Source organism: Terrapene carolina, unplaced genomic scaffold, assembly GCF_002925995.2.
Source record: "Terrapene carolina triunguis isolate 2854851 unplaced genomic scaffold, T_m_triunguis-2.0 Scaffold234, whole genome shotgun sequence".
NCBI classification, from domain to species: domain Eukaryota; kingdom Metazoa; phylum Chordata; order Testudines; family Emydidae; genus Terrapene; species Terrapene triunguis.
The window spans coordinates 1,090,340-1,111,488 of NW_020664585.1; positions in this window are offsets into that span (position 1 = coordinate 1,090,340).

Consider the following 21,149-nt stretch of genomic DNA (forward strand, 5'->3'; position numbering starts at 1 on the left):
TTTAGTTCATCCCCTGGTGACTAGTGCAGGATTCTTTCCTGTAGTCTAGCTCTCCATCACTCTGTCCAGCATAGTTAAAACTGATCTGAGCAAATAGGATTCCACACCCTCCCTGGAGGCTCTGTCACACAAGTACAGTTGGGCACAATTTTTAAACGTTCTGAATGTGAAAAGGTTTTATATTCTCATCGGCTTTCCTGGGGCATCCTGTATAGATTATCCTTTTGTGTTAGGCAGAATTTTTCCTAACTTTCATTGTGACATACATATTTCAGATAGCATTAGTTTGTCTATCTGAAGGGGTCTTGTCAGTAACTCTAAGGGACACCTCCATTTCCTGAGGGCAGAAGAAAAATTGAATGGGGGAAAATATCCCCTGACTCTAGCCTTGCCTTGGGAGCCAGTGTGTTTTAGTGAACTGAAGGTAGGATTGGGAGCCAGGAATGCGTGTTATAAACCCTCCTTTGACACTTGCTACATGGCCTGTAGCCAATCATTTAACCTGTGTGTCTTAGAGTGTACAACCTAAAATTGGGATAGCAGGGATGTTGTGAGGCATAGTCAATGTTTGCAAAGCACTTTCTACATGGCAAATATTGTTATTAACCCCTAGACAAAGATTCTATTTAAACATGATGTAAAGTTTACAAACAATTAAAAAAAACTGCATTTTTTTCTTTCTGAGCAAGGGTAGAATCAGTTCTGAAGAGTAGCTCTGCTGACAGAGGGACCCCATCTTCTGGTGAAAAGTCCTTGGAGGGTTTTAATACATTGGAGCTAACTGGCAGGGAGGTGGGAACTTTTCTCAATTTCCTTTTATCCCCTGTAAAATGCCCCCCATACACTCCCCTTTTCTCAGTATAAAGCTGGAATTCTTCCAGACCCTGAACTGGGCTTGCAAGAAAACTTTACTGTGTAAATTTGCTCTTTGTGTCCCGAGTCCTTTGTTTAAACAGCATTGTGAGTTTGCTGGGGAGGGATGGAAAGAGGGGGAGCTGGCAGGGAAGAATTTGAAAAGCCCTGACCCCTGATGAATAAAATCCAGCACATTAACACATTCTTCAATAAATTCATGATTGCAGATAAGGTGGGAGTCCCCAGGGTTGGGCTTTTCATTAACCCCCTGCTGGCTAACCCAAACACAGTGCAGGGTTTTGTTAGTTCACTAGGACAAGCAGAGCCCTTTTGTGGCTGAGAGGGTGAGTGTGCATGGAGAGATCTCATATAGGGAGCCAGGTTAAAAAATGGGACACTCTGTTTCAGAACAAACTCCTTTTGGTTAGTTTGATGAGATTACAAAAGGGAAAAGGCTTTAACAAGGGGCTTATTGAAGCTAAGTAACTGTTTCTGAATACAGTAAGAGCCAGGGCGGAAAACATATGACTGTCAAGTAAATAGAAGTCTGTGAAGTATGGCTAAAACACCAAGACGGGACATATTCAGATTGGTTACTGTGCTGCTCACTGGGAAGGTTTGCAGTGATACAGTTTGGAGCTTCTGCCGATAGCTCGAGGATGGCATTAGGAGAGGAGACCAGATGTGCGATCCTTTGTTCCAAAGATGGGTTACATTATTTTGTAATGTAACCTTTATCCCTAATGGGAGGTATCAGAATTCTAGTGTGTGTGTGTGTGTGTGTGTGTGTGTGTGTGTGTGTGTGTGTGTGTGTGAGAGAAATAAGTCTGAGGAAGAGGTGAGAATATATACACTTTGCATTCAATATAATTGAATGTACAAAGTTCCTAATGTCACTTTGTGATGAGATGTCACTTTATTGGTTTGAACTCTCGCTATTTCTTATTTTGATTAGCTGGTATTTCACACCACTCCCCGGGTCTCAGCAGAAAGACTGTTGTAGAACTATTGTGCTGCTATAATGGAGCCGCCCTCCTGCTGCGCGGTTCTGACTGGGCTCTGGGTTCTAGAACCCTTGAAAGTGCAAACTGCTCTGAACGTCCCCTTCTCCTCCTAGGTGCTGTGGTGACACATCATCATCATCATCATGGCCAATCAAATACCATCTAAATACCCTTTGGCCTAAGTGGATGTATGGTGGGTTGGGAACCATGAGTTCAAGTCTCACTTTTTCTACTGCCTGCTGTTAATAATTCTGTGCCCTTCATGTCCCTTATTGGTGTCCAAGATCTCTTACATCACTGAGAGTTTACATAAATGGGAATAGACTCCAGATCTCTAGTAGGGAAGAGCCTAGCCTTTACCACACTATTCCCCAGAATGAAACTGCCAAATCCTAGTATTTGGCCATGCTATATGTAAACGGGGGCTACTCATGCAAATACAACCCGCTGTTTCAGTATACCATGAGTCCTTCACTAGTGGCAATGCACTGAGGATAACAGCCCTCTCCTGCTGCCAGCTGTTGTAGTTAATTCTTTAGCTCACATGGCAGAGGTCTGTGCTGCAGTGTTGAAGGTCTAAGGTTGTCTGGGCAGTCTTAATTATGGTATATCCTAACTTTACAGAGCTTGACTTTCCAACCTTGACATTCGTTAACATAATCTTTTGGTATGTAATTTAATTTACATATGCTATATATATATATATATATAATTCTTAATTATCCCTCGAATTTCCATTATTAACTATTTGGTGGGTGGCAGAAAACCATCTCCCACTCAAAAGAGGATACATGAATGCTCAAGGTAGAATCATAGAATATTAGGGGTGGAAGAGACCTCAGGAGGTCATCTAGTCCAATCCCCTGCTCAAAGCAGGACCAACACCAACTAAATCATCCCAGCCAGGGCTTTGTCAAGCCGGGCCTTAAAAACCTCTAAGGATGGAGATTCCATCACCTCCCTAGGTAACTCATTCCAGTGCTTCACCACCCTCCTAGTGAAATAGTTTTTCCTAATATCCAACCTAAACCTCCCCCACTGCAACTTGAGACCGTTACTCCTTGTTCTGTCATCTGCCACCACTGAGAACAGCCGAGCTCCATCCTCTTTGGAACCCCCCTTCAGGTAGTTGAAGGCTGCTATCAAATCCCCCCTCATTCTTCTCTTCTGCAGACTAAACAAGCCCAGTTCCCTCAGCCTCTCCTCGTAAGTCATGTGCCCCAGCCCCTTGGTCATTTTTGTTGCCCTCTGCTGGACTCTCTCCAATTTGTCCACATCCTTGCTGTAGTGGGGGCCCCAAAACTGGACACAATACTCCAGATGTGGCCTCACCAGTGCTGAATAGAGGGGAATGATCACTTCCCTCAATCTGCTGGCAGTGCCGCTACTAATGGTACGAAGACCCTGTCAGGCCATAGATCCTACATGTGTTTGATCACGGCAGTAAGAAAATACTGCACATTTTGTTGAGGGAAGGGGCCGTAAAGTGAACTCCCAGCCTCCTGTTCTCTACTCTTACCAATTCCTCCCTCCCTCCCCACCCATCCATGGCTGCACAGCCCTGTGAGAACCAACGCTATTTCTTTCACAGGAGCTAACCCAGTCCTAGACTGGAGTGACATGGGATTGTGGTGCTGGTTGGATAGGATTGCTTGGGGGACATCCTCTAGCTGGGGTTGTGAGTATCGAGGTCTGGATCACAGCAGGGCTTCAGGAGGGGTTTCTCTACAATCATCCTTTTGGCAGGGTGGTGGTGGGGGGGGGATTGCTTCGGGCTTTGCATCGTTTATTTGCTCTGCTTTGTTGGCTGGCTTGCCCTACTCTCTGGAGAGGGCACAGTGGAAGACTTCAGCCACTGACATTTGCAAGGTTTTTCCCATCTGTTGATGTCCTCTGTGGGCTTCTCTCGTAGAGCTGCCTTTGGGCAGTAGCTGCAGAGGTTGTCCTTCCCAGTCTATTTAAAACAGTTTAAATTTCCAGGGTTAATAAAGATGCAAAGGGACCATGTGTTGTATTTATAATTAAACCAAATAGTTTTAATTGATGAACCCACAAGATTTCTGTTCTGGATGTACTGAGATTAGGAATTAAAACGCCAGGCTCCCTAATTAACTACCACCATACTCTCAGTGCTTGGTTCTTTCCATGAGTAGTGCATTTCAGCCCTAAATAACCCCAGAGGCTTGCACTGCTTTGTGTGAATAACCTCCTAGATATATTTGCCCTGTAGAACTTGATACACTCTTATCAACTTTCTTTCTTACAATCACTGGTAAAGGCAATCCATTGTGGTGAGAGATTGCTGCTGTCTTAGGGCAATTTAATATTTTACCATTGCTGCATCTTGCAGACATGGAGCCACCTGAAGGGAGCAAACGCGATGTTTCCTTTGGATAAATTAGAAACAATAAAGGCGCATTCTGCCTATAAATTGTTGCATGTTTATATTGTCCTGTTGGACTGGGTATTTTTCTCTTCAAAATATGCAAAATCACTTCCCCACTGAAGCGTCCCTGTCCTAGCAAATGCAGTGGATTTAATATTTTACAAGCATGGCTCTGAGGAGCTGACACATTTGACTGAAAGGAACAGTCACAGCTCTTGCCCATGGAAAATCCATCTGTTCCCCTTGTATTCAGTGGCACTTTTTTTTCCCAGGGGGGAGGGGAAGAGTCACTGTAGCTCAGTTATTACTAGCCATGCACCCTCTGCTGCTGGGTAATTCTGTAACGCTCTGGACTCGGTTAAGAAGGGTCAGTCAGGCATATGCCTCTCCCTCTTTATTCGACTTTTGGCTGTGCAGGAAAGCCCTGTTTTTTACACGTTGAGGCTACTGTTATTTATTCCCCTTGGCTGTGTGCATGCTCGACGGAGAGCTGCGGAGCCTTGTGCTGGAGGCATGGGGCCCAGGTGCGGAGGCCAGTCACGGTGGGGGGTGGGGGGCTGGAGAAAGGCCCTTTCAGAGGAGGTGCTCGGATTAAATTGAAGGGGGGAAGGTTGTTGTTTTTTTTTAACTCGCTCTCTGGCAGGATTGTAAAATGCCTGGTCAGACTGAGGGGAAATGCAGCCGTGCCTCCCGCAGCCCAGCCAGAGGGAAGGGGGAAATCTAAAGGTGAGAAGAGCAGTCTGGAGTGCTGGCTGTGGCAGCAACTGCCTCAGCCATCCTGCACTTTGTCAGTACTTGGCTAATGTTTGCTTGTTTAGGCCAAGATTTCAATTTCAGATTGGCCTCCTGAATGAAAAGGGACCGAATACAGCTGCCAGCTGTGCGGCATGGCCAAGGTTTGTTTTGTTCTCTCTTTTGAATGGGCTGGTATTGAAAAGTCATTAACTAATGATAATTGGCCTAGTCCCTGGCTCTGAAGCAGTGGGCCAGGGCACTGGGGCAGGAAATCACTCCAGTCTGGTGACCTTACCAGGCCAGCAGTTAACATTTACTGTTATCCCCAACCAGACTGACAGGCCCATGTGAAAGTGACCTTCCTCCCTGTGCAGGGTTTAGAAAGAGTACCTTGTCTCTGTGCCACACTGTCCCAGAGCAACAGAGCGCGGTAAGGCTGAGGCCTGATCCCTTTAGAAATAATATACGGCCTGGGGACAGCACAGGTAGCTGTTGGCCTGATAATTAAGGCATTTTATCTTAATTTGAGCTGTTAAGAAGTATCCCTTTTTCTGTGATTTATGGCCTCAAAATCTGGCCAAGAGACTTATCCAGGGTCTAATACAGCTTACGTGGAATGTTCCCAGTTAGACCCCAGTGGGCCTATTACACAGAATATAACAGGGGCTGGCTCAGTCTTTCAGCACTTTAAAGGCTGTTTGTCTTTGATTGGCTGATGCGTATCAAATGCAATCCAGCTTCCCACTGTCTGCTCTGTCAGCCCCCTGGTGCTGCCCTTTGACAGAGAAAGCACCCCCTCCCCGAATTTCTGATTTCACACTGATGCACAAACATTCTTTGGCAATTTGAGCCTATTGTATTCAAGCTAGTTAAATTCCTTATGCATGTGCCTCTCCCAGAATGCAGAGGCAATATTTATTACAGAAAAATCAGTGTAGCAACCATGCCAGATAGTCCGTCATCTCAGGAGACTCCATAACAGTAATGGTTCCACTGGACTTAGAGATAGCAGATACATTCCTTTAATCTGCAAATACATCAAGGTCACTGATACTGTAATACACTAGATCAAAGGCAATCACTGTAACTTTAGAAATAGTCCAGTGTGCACTACAGAGTGGCAGTGTGAATGTGTGGTCTAGCTAGGTATTTATATTGTGCTCATCATCTGTGTATTTGAGCACCTTAGCACAAATATTAGGATCAAATGTTCAATAAGATATTTATTTTCGGGCTACCACTTTTTTTTTTTTTAAGGTTAAGAGGAAATTTCTGCTCCCTCCTTGGCACAATAGAGATTTCTTGTTGCAATGTTTTGCTGTCCCTGGGCGTTCTGAACACAGGGTGAGAGCAGAACTTCAGAATCCAGATCTGCTGCGTGGACCTGGGAATAGAGCATTGACCTACCAGTGGAGCTGCTGTCTCTGTCTCCTGTGGCACAGCCCAGATCAGAGCAGGACTTCAGGGGAAATCCCTTGAGTTGAGGAAACCTCCAGGAGAGAGTGTGCCACAAGCATCCAATCAAAACATATAGCCCAAGGAGTTTGGGGTATAGACTAGAGCATATTCCAAACTGATGTATAGGTGGTACAGAGATTTGTGGATGGGCGGGATTAAAAGGCATTTTTGCAAAAATGTGTCTATCCACTTTGAACCTGGGCCACAGAGGGCTTTGGCTGGGCTACCACCAAACAGTGGATAAGACCCATCTATCAATCTTCCTCTTTGTGTTTCTCTCTGAGTCAGATCAACTGGGAGGAAGAATTTAATCAGAAAAATATGAATAATTGTGAATTAGTTAAGAACAGCTTACTAGATGCCCCAAAACCCCACCGTCCCAGAAATGAGGAAAAAGGCTGTGCTGGTTAAAAAACCAACCTGGTTTAGAGTGGCAGTGAAGGCAACTATAAAAAATAATATATAACAACTGAAAGAAAGGGGAAGTTGAGAGTAAGGAATATAAAGCAGAAGTTAGGAAGTGTAGACAATTGATCAGGGAAGCAAAGGGACACAAGGAGAACTCTCCAGTCAGTGGCAATAATGACAATAAGAAGGAATTTTAATAAAAGATATTACCTCATCCACCTTGTCTCTCTAATATCCTGGGACTGAACTGGCTACAACTACACTGCATACATAAAATTAACATGGCACACGTCAAATGGATTAAAAACTGGCTAATTGACTGATTAGGTCTCAAAATGTAATTGTTAACAAGGAATTGTCATGAAGTGGGCGTGTTTCCAATGGGGTCTTGGCCCTACACTATTTAACTTATGTATCAATGACCTGAAAGAAGATAAAATAATTACTGATAAAGCTCGCAGATGACACAAAAACTGGGGGAGTGGTAAATAATGAAGAGGACAGTTCACCGCTATCTAGATCTCTTGGTAAACTGGGTGCAAGCAAACAATCTTTGTTTTAATATGGCTAAGTGTAAATGTCTACATACAGGAACAAAGAATGTAGGCAATACTTAGTGGATGAGGACTCTGTCCTGGAAGGCAGGGACTCTGAAAAAGCTTTAGGGGTCCTACTGGATAATCAGCTGAACATGAGCTTCTAATCCAATCCGGGGATGCATAAACGGGAGGCTCAAGTAGAAGTTGAGATGTTATTTATATATTTGGCACTGGTGTGAATGCTGCTGCAATAATGTGCCCAGTCCTGGGGTTCACAATTAGAGAGGGTTCAAAGAGCCATGAGAATGAATAAAGGATTAGAAAACAGGTCTTATGATGGACCCAAAATGCTCAGTTTATGTAGCCTAACAAACAGAAGGCTAAGGGCTGACTTGATTACAGTCCGTAAGTATCTACACAGGAAATAAATATTTAATAATGAGCTCTTCAGTCTAGTGAGAAAGGTGTAATATGATCCAATAGCTGGAAGTTGAAGCTAGACAAATTCAGACTGGAAATAAGGCATACATTTTTAAGAGTGAAGGTAATTAACTATTCAAACAATTTACCAAGGGTCACGGTGGATTCTCCATCACTGACCATTTTTAAATCAAGATTGGATGTTTTTCTACAGCTCTGCCGTAGGAATGATTCTGGGGCAGTTCTCTGGCTGGTGTTACATAGGGGGTCAGACTAGATGATCATAAGGGTCCCTTCTGGCCTTGGAAGCTGTGAATCTGTGCAGGAAGGGCTCTCGGGTGCTCTGGAGGTCTGGGCTGGAGCAGGAGGAGGAGTTAGCCATAACCGTCACTGCTCAGAAAGGACAGTGGCACTGGTGAATATGAGCGTTTCTACAGAGGAAAGTACTTGCTATTTGAGGGATGGGTCGGCTGGTGGTGGTGAGGTGCTGGGTTTTTGAACTGGGCCATGGCATCTGGATCTGTTATGATTCCAAATCCACATCCACTATGCTGGCCCTCATTCCAGCAACTACCTCATGTTATGTGGCCACTTGTGAGCTAAGATTCATTTTCAAATGGCTTAAATCATTATTGATGCTTAAAAAGGTTACATCTGCAACTCATTTTCTATGCCATTGACATTCTTTTCTGACAAATAATTTCAAAAATATGCAGCAAAATGTTTTGGCCTATGAATGCTGCAGTCCAAGATGAGAGCTGCACAAAGTGAGTGCACAGATCTTACTTCATCTCTTAAGGAAAAGCTTAACTCCTTGTTTGCTCCAGCTGGGCATGGCACAGCCAGACGAGGTGCTGTGTTTGCTGCTGCTTAGACTAGGCCTTTGGAACACTGTTCCTGGCGGTAGGGTGGTGCGCAGCTGGGTGAGAGCACAGAGAGCGCCAAACCTTGTCCCTGTGATGGGCCTTACTTGTACAGTCACTTACTGTGCCACGTCTGTTCTGTGAATGGAGAGAGCACGCCTTCGGGCTCCAGGGCTGTCATCCCAGTGATAAATGCCCAGTTAAAAACAAAATTGACAAAGCAGGTAAATGACATATTTTAATGACAGCTGACACATTTCCCTGTGGAGAAACCTGGCTCCGATGAAGGAATGTCCCAGTCTGTTAGAGAAGGCCAGCTCTCTATCCATCCAAAATGCAATAGTTATAACTCGTTAATGCTCCAGCTTTAAACTCCAATTATTAGCAACACCAGGAATTCTGAATGCTTGGTGCTTTTGAAAACTGAAGCAACAACCAAACCAGAGAGAGCGCGAGAATCTGGTCATTGTACTGGAATGGCTTGCCCCACATTAGTCAGTGTAGTGGCTTGGTTGGAGATTAGTTTGCACTGATTGGCTTTCCTACGGTAAATGTGCTCGCAGTGGGATTGCTGTCTGTGGCAACCAGTGATAACTTGTGCAGATTGCTGGTTCTGATGAGCCCTTAGAAGTGGAGTAAGAGAAGGTGGAAGACAGGAGTGGTGAATGAGGGGAGAACCCTGGACATCTGCATGGCTGAGAATGGAGGGAGTGAGCTCTTCAGTTTGGTGCTAAGGAGACTCTAATCTCTCTCCTCACACTATTAAAGTAAAACCTTCCTGGCAAATAGTGCTACACAGGGCCCAGCTCTGCCGAGCAAATGGTGAAATGCAGAGAAGAGGAGACTGCCCTCTTCAATCATAGTTTTTCCTTCATGTTTTGACCTTTAACTTTATGCTGGAGGTAAATGTACGACACTAGGTATTGTGTTGGAAAGTCGAGTGGCTTGTGAATGCCTCAAAGAGGGCACTAGTGTGAATGGACACTATTCAGTGGCCTGTAAGATACATGTCCCTGTTCTGGAGAACTTTTGGGAAACCCTTTGTGTTCGGGGACCACTCCAAGCTTCAAGGGACCCATTCATGTCTCATGCCTGGGACCTGCAATTTAAAATGTTGCCTTGAGCCCCTTCCTCTCCTTCACTGCAGTGCCCTGCATGGCCTCACTGCACTGGAGCAATCTAAGCATGGTGGGTTTGGAAAGATTTCTTCTCTTCCTCTTATTTCAGAATTGAGAAGAGGTCTGTTCTGGTGTGGTGATAAGAGATGCTACCTGCCATTGATCTCTGCTACACTCACGGAAGCAAAATGGTTGCCACTTGTTCACTGTTCTCAGACATTCAGCTTCATTTGCACCCCTTTGAAATAGCCGTTACCAGAAGAAAACTGCAGAAAACTGCAAATTCCTTCAGCATAGCTGCCTTGTGGCTTGCCAGCCTGTGCATGATTCCTAAAGGGTTGTGGCAACATTTCCAGACAGCCAGGCACCCAGTGATGAGCCACTGCATTACGTCTGATAGTGCCATTCAATACATCTGAACCACCCTGGTGATTTTCTTCTTACCCTTACATTTTCAAGGTGTGCCCCAGAGTGTGTCCAGTTGGAGAGCCAGGGTGTGACGAGCAACCAGCAGCAGAGAAGACACATAGCACTTGTGGGGTCGAAGGAAAGCTTGCAGAAGGAGGCAGCTGCCAGGCAGAGCTCCTTCGCCCTGCTGCAGTGGCATGTGCCACACTCCCTCATTCCTCTAGCCTTGCATAACGGAAGACTGCATGCAAAAAAGCAACAGCAGCAAATATGAATCTTCTCACCAGCATCCTCCTCAGTATAGTTCCATTCACCCCAATGAGGTATCAACTCTGAAGTTAAGCCTAAGAAATGCTCTATCCACCAGCGCTCCCTTTGTCTCCCTTCACTTCCTCACCCACTTCTGGGTGGACTTTACAGTTTCTAATTCACTTCACTTACACAGGCATAGAGAGAACCGTCTTTAAATGGTCTTTTCACTTTTTTCAAAGGTTTGTGCATTGTGGAAATACTGGCGGAACCAATAATATAAGCTAGTTCTGTGCTTTCATTTTGTAGTGCATTTTAGACTCTGTTCAATGAAACCAAAGGTTACTGAATGACTTTGTGATCAGTTAACCTTGCTGACAATTCCCAGTTTGCCACATAATTCTTTGCTGCTTTGGCTGCATAATGTATGTCTCACAGGCTGTGTAGCAGGAAGTGCCATGCATGTGGCTACATTCCAGTGTTTGTGCTAAATGCATCCCGTTTTATTTTCTGAAGAGTTGCATTAAGTTGCAACCTCAATATGAGTCAACAATGCGATGCTGTTGCAAAAAAAGAAAATGCAATTTTAGGTTGCATTCACAGAGGCATAGCATGCAAATCATGGGAGGTAATAGTACTGCTCTGCTCTGCACTGGTTAGGCCTCAGCTGGAGTACTGTGTCCGATTTTGGTCACCAATGTATAGAAAGGATGTAGAGAAATTGGAAAAGATCCAGAAGCAAGCGACAAAGATGATCAAAGGAATGGAATGCAAGCCATCTGAGCAAAGGCTGAAGGAACTGGGTATGTTTAGTTTGGAAAAGAGGAGATTAAGGGAGGGGACATGATAGTGGTCTTCAAATACTTGAAAGGCTGCCATGAAAAAGATGGAGAAAAGTTGTTCTCTCTTGCCACAGAGGGCAGGACAAGAGGCAATGGTTTCAAACTACACACAGCACATTTAGATTAAATCTTAGGGGAAAACTTCCTAACTGTAAGAACAGTAGGACAATGGAACAGACGCCTCGGGAGGTCATGGAAGCTCCTTCCCTGGAGGTTTTCAAAAGGAGGCCTGGATAGCCATCTGTCTGGGATGGTTTAACACAACAAATACTGCATCGTGGCAGGGGGTTAGACCTGATGACCTTTGCGGTCCCTTCTAACCTCATGGTTCTGTGATTCAAAGAGTTTTATCCACACAACTTGCATCAGAGTCACTGGGATTCCCACTACAAAATCCATTGCAGATCTTCGGCAAGGAACAGGTTAACATCTGGGGACAATAGCTTCCTCTTCTAAAATGAAAGTGTTTTCTCCAGGCTGAGGCTGTGGGGATCTCCTGCAGTCTGGGCAATGGGACCCCCTTTCTTTCCTTGTGCAAGGAATTTGTTTGATCTCATTAGATGTTGGGCCCCACTTTGGCTTTGTCACTTCTTGTCGTTAGGGAGCTTCATTCCCACTTCTGCTGCCGACGATGTCGTATTCGTGGCCAAATTAAAGCTGGTCATTGTCTGATTCTCTCTGGATTCCAGTGCAGTCTCTAAGTTAGTGTGCAGTTCTGAGCCTCCTGCGCTGGGCTGTGGCCTGGCCTCTATTTTACACTCTGATCACATGAGCATATCTGGCAGCTGTATAACTGCAGAGTGAAGTGCTTTCATAGGGCTTCCCAGCTGCTGTCACAATGTGGTAATGATTTCAGGGAGACACAATCCAGATTGTTTTGAATGAGAAAGCAATAAATGACCTTGGCTCCCTGGTTAATGCCCAGGTGTACGGAGGGGAAATAACAGAGAGTTGCCGCACAGGAATCCTCATCAAAGCCAAACATCATTTGTGTAATTGGCTTTGGAAGGTGGGACTTGTCTCTTTCTGTACCGAAGGCTGCTGATGTCCAAGAGAAGGTTTACATCTGATGGAAGCTTTTAAAGTGCTGCTCAGACAGGGCTGCTGACCTTCCTCATTAGGCATTATGCCTTTGACAGAGTCTCTTCCCTTCTCTGAATTACAAGCCTTGTGGGGAAAGGTGGCTCCGGTAGCTGGGTGGGTGAGGCTGGATGTCCTTAGAAAGTCTGCTTGGCTGTGCCCTCACAGGCAGAGCTCGGCTGGAAGTTTGTCTCCTGGGGGGGGAAGCAGTTGCGTAACCTGCTGGGAGGCTTGAAACGATTGCTTTGTGGAGCTGTCCACGGGAAAGGTCTCCATTGCCAAGCTGGCCCTGTGATCGTCCTGAGGTGACTGCTCAGAGAGGTGGCTGCTGTCCCATTGAAGGAATTGCTTCTGAGCCCCCCACTCCACACTGAGTCAGGCCCCCTCCCACAGTGCTGTCCCCTCTTGGGCTCCCTAACAACGTGGGGCAGCCCTGGAAATCCAACAGAAGCAGCAAGGTGCTCTATTCACCAGCACGCACCAGCGCTCAGCACACCACTCCTCTTTCCAGCACTCTGGGCAGCCCCACTCACTGCAGCCTAAGCAGAGCTCGGTCTTCTCCTGGAACACGAAGAGCAAGTCCGGCTCAAGACCCTGCAAATAAAGCCTGGGGAGTCCAGTGGCTGACCGGAAAGCCTGGAAGAGGTACTGAAATAATTGCCTGGGGCAAAATACAAGGGGCACAGAAACAAACTTTGTAAATCAGATTCACCGGAAATGTGGGTAAGAGTGAAGAACTCTGCAATAAACCGCCTAAGAGAATCCTCCCTGAGGTTCACAGTCAGAGTGCCCTGAGCCGCACTCATTGTCTGTAGGCTCTTGACTGTCCGCCAGTCTCTGTTTTAATGCCTGGCTCTCTGTGTGTAAAGGATGCTCTTGCTTGCATGCTCCATTGAGATTACAGAGCCCTGTATGCATCATTCATTCATTTTGGGAAAGGCAAAGAGGGAGACCTGGCTTGATGATGATGATGTCTTTTCCTGGAGACCATGATAATCTGTGAGCAAGCCTAAAGCTGCAGATTCCTCTGCGTTCCCTAAACTGGTTTTTGAAGAAAGCTTTGGCAAGTTTCAGTGAGGGGTTACACCTTAGCATCAGTTCCCTTACTTACTGTCATGCTTGGGGGAACAGAGTGCCACACAGAGCAGGCGTGGCTGACGTGTGCGTTTGTGGGTGTAGTAGGAGGCTGGCAGTGGAATCTCAGCTTGACTCTCTAATGATAAGAAAGGGGTTTGGGCGGCTTGACTCTTTCTTCTGCAGGAATTGAAGAGCTGAGATTTCAGTGGTGTGGAAGCCAAGACCCATGTTTTAGAAGCGTAAGTTTAGTCATTAACGTTGGGGTACCTACGCTGAAATGAGTTTAGGGAGCATTGGACTGTCCTTGAGAACCACACATTCTCTGTCTGCCACTGGAATTGGACTAGGCTGTAGATTTGTTGGTCAGTAACTTCACAGTGGGAAGAGATTCTGTGATACAAGTGGCTTCTCCTGAAAAACATGGAAAGGGCAATTTCCCACTGCCATGGGTGCTTTCTTCTGCCTCCCATAAAGAATGTGAGGGGCTTGATCCAAAGCCCAGTGGAGTCAATGGGAAGGTCTTCATTGTCTTCAATGGGCTTTGGATCAGTCCCTGTGTCACTAGATCCTATGCAATCCACTAATGCTAATGAGACTGACATCCCTGGACTTGACATCATCATGGCAGCCAATAGCAATGAGGCCTCTTTGTTTCTCCTCTGCATCTTTTGGCAGCTGCTCACTCAATGACTCTTGCTTGCAGGCCTAGAGGAGCACATCTACAAGAGGGAGCCCCCAAGTTATTTCTAAAAGCTGGGCAAGTGCTCATTGAAAACAAGGTCAACCAGCAGCAAGGTACAAAATCTTCTCACCCATTATTTTCATCTCCTTTTCCATGTGGTGGTTGGAGTCACTCACAACAATCAGTCTTGGGGTCTCCAATGCCACTGTGGAGAGGAACTCAGCCAGAGCTTCTGTGGTGCTACCAGGTGATCAGTACCCAAGGTTCCATCTTAATGCCATCCTGGGACTCGCTCACACATGCACTATGCACAGTTATTAGGTCTACGTTGGGGATGTGTAACCTCATCCATTTGGGGCTAGCTGCATCAACATGGCCACACCACCTCCTCAGACCTCCCCCAGTTTGTTCTGAAACCAGCAAGAGACATGTGGGCTAAGAAGTGTCCGTCAGCCAGGTCTCAGTTATATATGCTAAAGCAAGGACCTGAGCCATGGCCCAGTCACAGATGGTGAAAGCCTCATCAGAGGCTGACTTTTGATCGAAGAGCATGAATGACCTACGGTTTTGGAGTCGCATCCCCAGAGCTAGAGAAGGCCACCTTGGCTGAAATATGCCATGGATTCATACAGGTTAACTATTTGTGCACACGTTTGCTAGGTTGTGCCTGATGATGCTTTGGCTCATATCTTCATCCTGTAGACAAGGGGTCCCTGTGCCGGCGGAATGCCTGATGGCAGCTATTAAATTGCTGTTATTAATAGTGTGAATGACTTTTTTTTCTCTGAGTTTGGTTCATGAGAGTTGAGTAATTGAATTGTTTATTGTGCTTAATGGGACATAAATCAACAAGCCTGGAGGAGCCAATGCACTCCCAATAGGCTACGTTCTCTGCTTATTATCTTTATAGCAGGTGTAGTGAAAATTATAGTATAAGCTGTAGAAGCAACTCAGTCTGTTTAATATCCATCCTCACAATCTGTGGCCTCACAGGGAGATGCTGGAATCTAGTGTCCTGTCCTCCCCCTCTCCCCCCCCCCAGCTCCGCGTCTCTTATTTCATACCCAGTCCCTAAGTCATAGCTGTGGACTGCATGGAGGAGCCAAGAGCTGCAGGGTTTCCATGTAGGTGGAAACATGGAACAAGAAAGAATTCTACTGTCACCTATGGTACAGCGATGGGAAAGGAAAACAGGCTGATTCCAGCCCCTCAAATTGCAGAGATCAATGAACATTACACTTGGTGCCCAGAGTGGACTTTCATCTAATGGCCTCAAAGTTCTCGACACCAATTAATTGACCCTAACCCAACCTCTGTGTGAGGTGGGTAAATAATTTTATCCCCATTTTACAGATGGGGAAAGGCAGGTAGAGATTCGTTTACTTACGGCCCCACAGAGACTTAGTGACAGAGCCAGGAATGGATCACAGGAGCCTTATTCTCCAGCCACAAGATTCTACTGTCTTCCAGTGAAGCCAAACTAGCCCACAGCTATACTAGAGGTTAGTGCAAAGGGCTGGGGATCAGATCCTGTGGATGCCTGTACTCTCCCCACAACGTACCAGTAATGCCTGCTGAAGTCTGACTTATTCCCAGTCCTTTGTTCTAACTCTGGTTTGTGTCTCCACATTCTAAGAAAAGGTTCTGAATGAGGTAAGAGGACAACTGTTAACATTGAACTGTCTCAGCAGCAGCGCAGTTTAGGTCGGGAATTCCTTATTCAGGGCTCATGTAAAGTGGTCTTAGGATACTTTTTAAAGAAGCATATTGTAGAATGGAACAAAAACTGTTTGTCTCTGATCTGTCTCTATTCTGAGCTCTCTTCTTATGGGCGATGTGACATTGGTGACTCAGCCCTAGGAGTGTGACGTTATACCATGCTCTTCTAGCCATCTTCCATTCATCTGGAATCACGGCAGTGTAGGAAAAATTACCTCTGCTCTGATAGTACATGCTGGGCAGCCTCTTTTGGAAGAGGCAAGCGGATCATGAGTAGCTTTGCACAAGGTCCGTGCCCTATCAAGACTCGAGAGCGTTTGAACTTGTTTCACTATTTAGAGGTCTGCTTCACGTGCTGTGGAGCAGTCAGAGAATGTTTACTATTTTCCGCCATTTTCTGAGCACATTCTAAGAAGGTTTTCCCGTGAATTAAGTTTCTTTCAGAAGCACAGCACAGGGCTGACACTGCTTAAGAGAATCTGGTCGCAGTACGGAAGCATTATTCGTGAACAGCGAGGAGATGCTGGATGAATTAGTAATGAAAACCCAACTGGTGCAGGGTATGTGTAAGATGGTAACACACAGTGGTTGTGTTACTTATTTTGTGTTGCAAATATGCTAGCTGCTATGATTGTGAGTCTCTTTAATGTTTCTCGACAGCAACAAAAAATAAACTTTTTTCCTTAGTAAAAAGAGTATCTCCAGTCAAACAAAGACCCCTCAGGTACAAGGTCTGGGATTAGTTCCTTTCAGCTGAACTGAGTTGGGGATATTAATATGTGCAATCAGATACCATGGTGATGAGCACAGCTTATATACCTGCATAGCTAGATGTACTGGCTCTCTGCCTTCTTTGTGAAATCATGGGTATATCTGTCTGTCTGTCCAGGCTGTCTTAAGGTACAATTTATGATGGTTTGTCAGTAAGATACATTTACCTGAGAGCAGGCATATTACTTCTAAAAGTGTCTGTAATGAGGCTGAATTGCTCTTCCAGGCCATTCCATTGCCAATCAAAGGTCAATATTTACTCACTCAGTCACCTATGCCATCTTGAGATTGCTGCAGTCATCATAGAATCATAGAAATGTCGGGTTGAAAGGGCCCTCGAGAAGTCATCAAGTCCAGCCCTCTGGGTAAACCTAGACCTCTCCTAGCAGGTGTTTGTCCAACCTGTTTTCTCTCTCGTGCATGTGGCGTCTGCAGATCAACATTCTATAGATGCAGTTGTAGGTCCATAAGCCATTCCAAGGCTCGCTCTGTGACACTGTGGATATCCCCATTTCACCTTTGAATCCATAGCTGGGGCACTGCATTATGACATGTTCGATGGTTTGGATGTTCTTGCCGCAGTTGAATGAAGGGGAGTCTTTGATTTTCCACTTGTACATCAAGTAGCTGCATCTTCCAAGGTTTATTAGGATGCGGTTCAGTGTGGTCCAAAGTCTGTGTGGCAGGTCGAAACCAGAAGGGCGGCTTGTTGGGTTAGTGCTAATGTGCTTGTTTGGAACAGTGGATGAGGGCCAGACACTTTGCCATTGCCTAGCAGGATCCAGACACATTACTTGGTCAGATGTGGTCCATGGTGGGTTTGGCGATTTCAGGCGTTGTTGGGGTATGTTGTCCATAACTTGCCGGATGGGAAATTCTAGGTAGTTTTCGGTGCATTTAAGTTCTTGTGCTGTGGCTCTGTCTCGACAGATAGCTGGAGGTCTGATGTTTGCTATTATAGAAAGCCAGGCAGAGGCGTTGTTTTAAAGTTCCCCTGACGATTTGCATGGTCTGATTCAAGTTGCCTATCTGCAAGGTGGCTGTGCAGCTCCTTGTCCACACCGGTGCACAGTACTGTGCAATTGAGTACACCGGGCCCAGTGTGATGCTGCAGCTTCAGTGGAGACTCAGGCTAGCCACCCAAGCTCCAGCCCAGGGGTTCGTGTGGCCTTGAGAGCCCCAGTTGCTGCCTGAGCTGCAACATCCGCACTGCCACTTTTAGTGCACTGGTTTGAGCCCTACTAGTATGAGTCTGTCTATCTGGGCTAGGAGACTCACTGCAGTGTAGAACGACCCATCCAGCCTCCCCATGTAATCAGCTGGGTTGGTTGGTTGGTTTGTTTGAATGATAATTTCCTGTCCCTCGTTAGGCTCAACTTAGAAACGCTAGATACAGTCTCTTTTGAGTTTCCCCCATGCCTGTTCGAGAATCTTTGGCAGTCAGATTCTCAAAGTTGTTTCTCTCTGAGCCAAGGAGCCCAGCTCGCTGGCCCAGGTCCTAGTGTTTTCCAGTGGGAATTAATAGAGGCCAATGACTATATAAGTATTCCAAGTGGAACTTCTTTCAGCTATGGAGTGCACAGAGTGTCAGAGTGAAGGCACATATTATCGCTACCTTCTGGGCTCTTTCCACTTGCTCCCGGAGTATGTGTTTGGTGGGTAGATTTAAAGAGAAATTTATAGATGCTAAGTTACTTATAATATAGTTCTCACCACGACCAAAGCAGATAGTATCCAGGTTAAAAGTTGACATATAAATAAGTCCTCAGAGCTTTCTGCTCCTAATTGGGAACACATTGTAGAAACTGGCACTGCAGAGGTTTTTATTCCATGCTTTATTCTTTAAAAGAAACTCGTAACTAGAAAAATCTGAATGTTCCACTCTCACTGTCTGACTTAAATGTGACTGTTTCTGTAGCCTAATTTCAATCAAATGGCTCCTGCTGGCTCTTTAACTTGGGAAAGGTTCAGGTGTGTCATGCAATCATCATTTTTCATCTTGGAAGATCTTCTCTGCTGGGCCCAGATGAGAAGAGGAATCCAGGGACAAACAGCTTTCTTATTTATTTACTTTAACAAAACCTTTCACCCAAGTGTGAGGCGATGGGCAGATTTGTTAGCCAGTTAAAAGCTGCAAGGAGCAGAGTGGTGCAGAGGGCTGTGGGACTGTTACCCACTGTCCCACCAAACCTCCTTGTGCAGCAAGCTTTTCTGACCCTTTCCTGCCTACCAGACTCCTGGACTTTGCACTTCAAAGAAATACACGATGTGATGAAAGATCAGAACTTGCTTTTGAGAACTTCAGGTTTCTGTTGAATCCATTTGCCTGGAAATGCCCTGCTATGGGCCAGGTTCCAGGGTGATTGTGAAGCCGCCTGATTCTCAGCATTAGGGTTGGGTTGAGGGCAGTTTTCATAACAGGATCCTGAAGTGTCTGTTTTCAGCATAAAAACATCAGACTTGAATGTGCTGGCGACCCAGAGGGTCTCTGAAGTCTCCCAGGAATGCTTGTGGCAGCATTTCCCCTCCCCACTGTTATTGATAGGGGAGTCACCGTGTAAGAATGAGCCCTCTGCCCAGTGCTAGGTAGACCCTCCCACTGAATTCACATGGGCCACCAAGCTGCCATCAGTCACTATTAAGCTGGGTCACACTGTACCAGTGATCGACAGGTGACCCATGCCCAGTGACGAGTGACATGATCCTGCACTTCCCAGTCCCCTAGCTCAGGGAGCGCATGCTGACTCCTCGCCCTGTCTCTCGCTCAATGCTCTGAGCCAGGGATGCTCCCAGCTTACGTTAGAAACAAAGAGCAAGTCCCCACTTCCCAAAAAGTCAGTTTCCTACCTGGATGTGGAAGAACAGCCATACTGCAAGAAAGATGGACATGGCTGACCCCTTCCCTTTGTGATCGCAGCTGCTGCTGCGGCTCCGTACCGCTCCATGTGTGTGGGAGGAGACGTCAAATCCTGTGCTACGCTTACAGCACCAGACGCAAATGTATTTTCAGGAATAATGCTGTTTTTGAACAGACTGGGAGAAGCACTCTGACACACGTCCTCCACTCAGCCCCATGGGACAAGAGCCTGACAAAGAGACACCGGAGAACGTCAGCAGCTTACTGGAGTCCTCATTTCCAATAGCCCAGAGGTAGAGAATAATCATGGGAGAAGAGAAAGGAAACCTTAGTAACAGTGTAGGAGCTACTCTTGGCCGGAAATGCAGACACGTAGGAATGCTAGCTGCCAGGCTGCATGGCTACACAACCATGGGTAGGAGCGTTCCCCAGCCACCAGTCGGGCAGGACAGAGTTATGCAAGTGTCCGAGCGGTCGTTATCTGCACCTGTCCTGTGACAAAGGGTTCCTCGGTTTGGAAGCTGATGTGCTGTGAATGAGGAGCACTAGGAGGAGGAGGTAATGACAGGGGAAGAGGTGGAAGAGGAGATGGCACGAGAATGAAACCAAGTACAAAAAGAGCTTTTCTTTGCTAGGTTCAAATCCTTGTGCTTTTGGCAGTTCTGTAGGCAGCGTGACTACTTCCGAATGCTGCTCTCTGTGCCCGGGGTGGGCCCTGCTCTCCATGCTCTGGGCAGGACCTGTTCTCCATGCCTGGGGTGGGGCCCTTGCTCTCTGCCACAGTGACTTGGCTTTAGCCTTGCGTGTAACCCTTTCGGTAGAAATTCCTTTCGCTGAACTAATGCTAATTCTTGCTCAGAAGGATTTTCTTGAGCAGTGACAGGGATGGATTAACAGGCATTAGCAAGGGAATCAAAGGGCCCAGACTGGCAAAAAGGCAACGGGGGCCCAGCATGAGGTTAGGTGCAGGGCCAGCAGAACCTGAGGCCTTTTGCAGGGCCCAGTGTGGAGCTGCGGGTGTTTGGGGACAGGAGCATGTGGGGCCAGGGGCACAAGGCCGTGGAGGGGGCAGGAGGTATGAATACTGCTCAGAACTCCTAACTTGTGGAAAACATTAAGACTCAGGGGCTTCCCCCCCTTTTATTTTTCACATTTCTAGCAACGCAATTTTGGAACAAGCAGTAGCCCCTGAACACAAATATTTTGGCCCTTTGTCAGTTGTGCTACTGGGTGAGGCATCCTGAATGGGGCCTTTGCTATATTGGCTCCCATGGGGAGGGTGTGGCCATGTCTGTGTGTTTGTCTGAGGGTACGTCTACACTACCGGCCGGATCGGCGGGTAGCGATCGATCTATCGGGGATTGATTTATCGTGTGTAGTGTAGACGCGATAAATCGATCCCATCACCCCCCGACTTTGCTTCCGCCTCTCGCCGAGCTGGAGTTCAGCAGTTGACGGGGGAGCGGCGGCCGTCAATCCCGCGCCGCGAGGACGCGAAGTAAGTGATTTTAATTCAATCTAAGGTACGTCGACTTCAGCTATGCTATTCTCGTAGCTGAAGTTGCGTATCTTAGATCGATGCCTCCCCTAGTGTAGACCAGGCCTTAGAAGGGAGACGATGAACCTGAACTGCAGCACTTTGTAAAAAGCTAAGGGGAAAAAGCCTTCTTGCAGCATG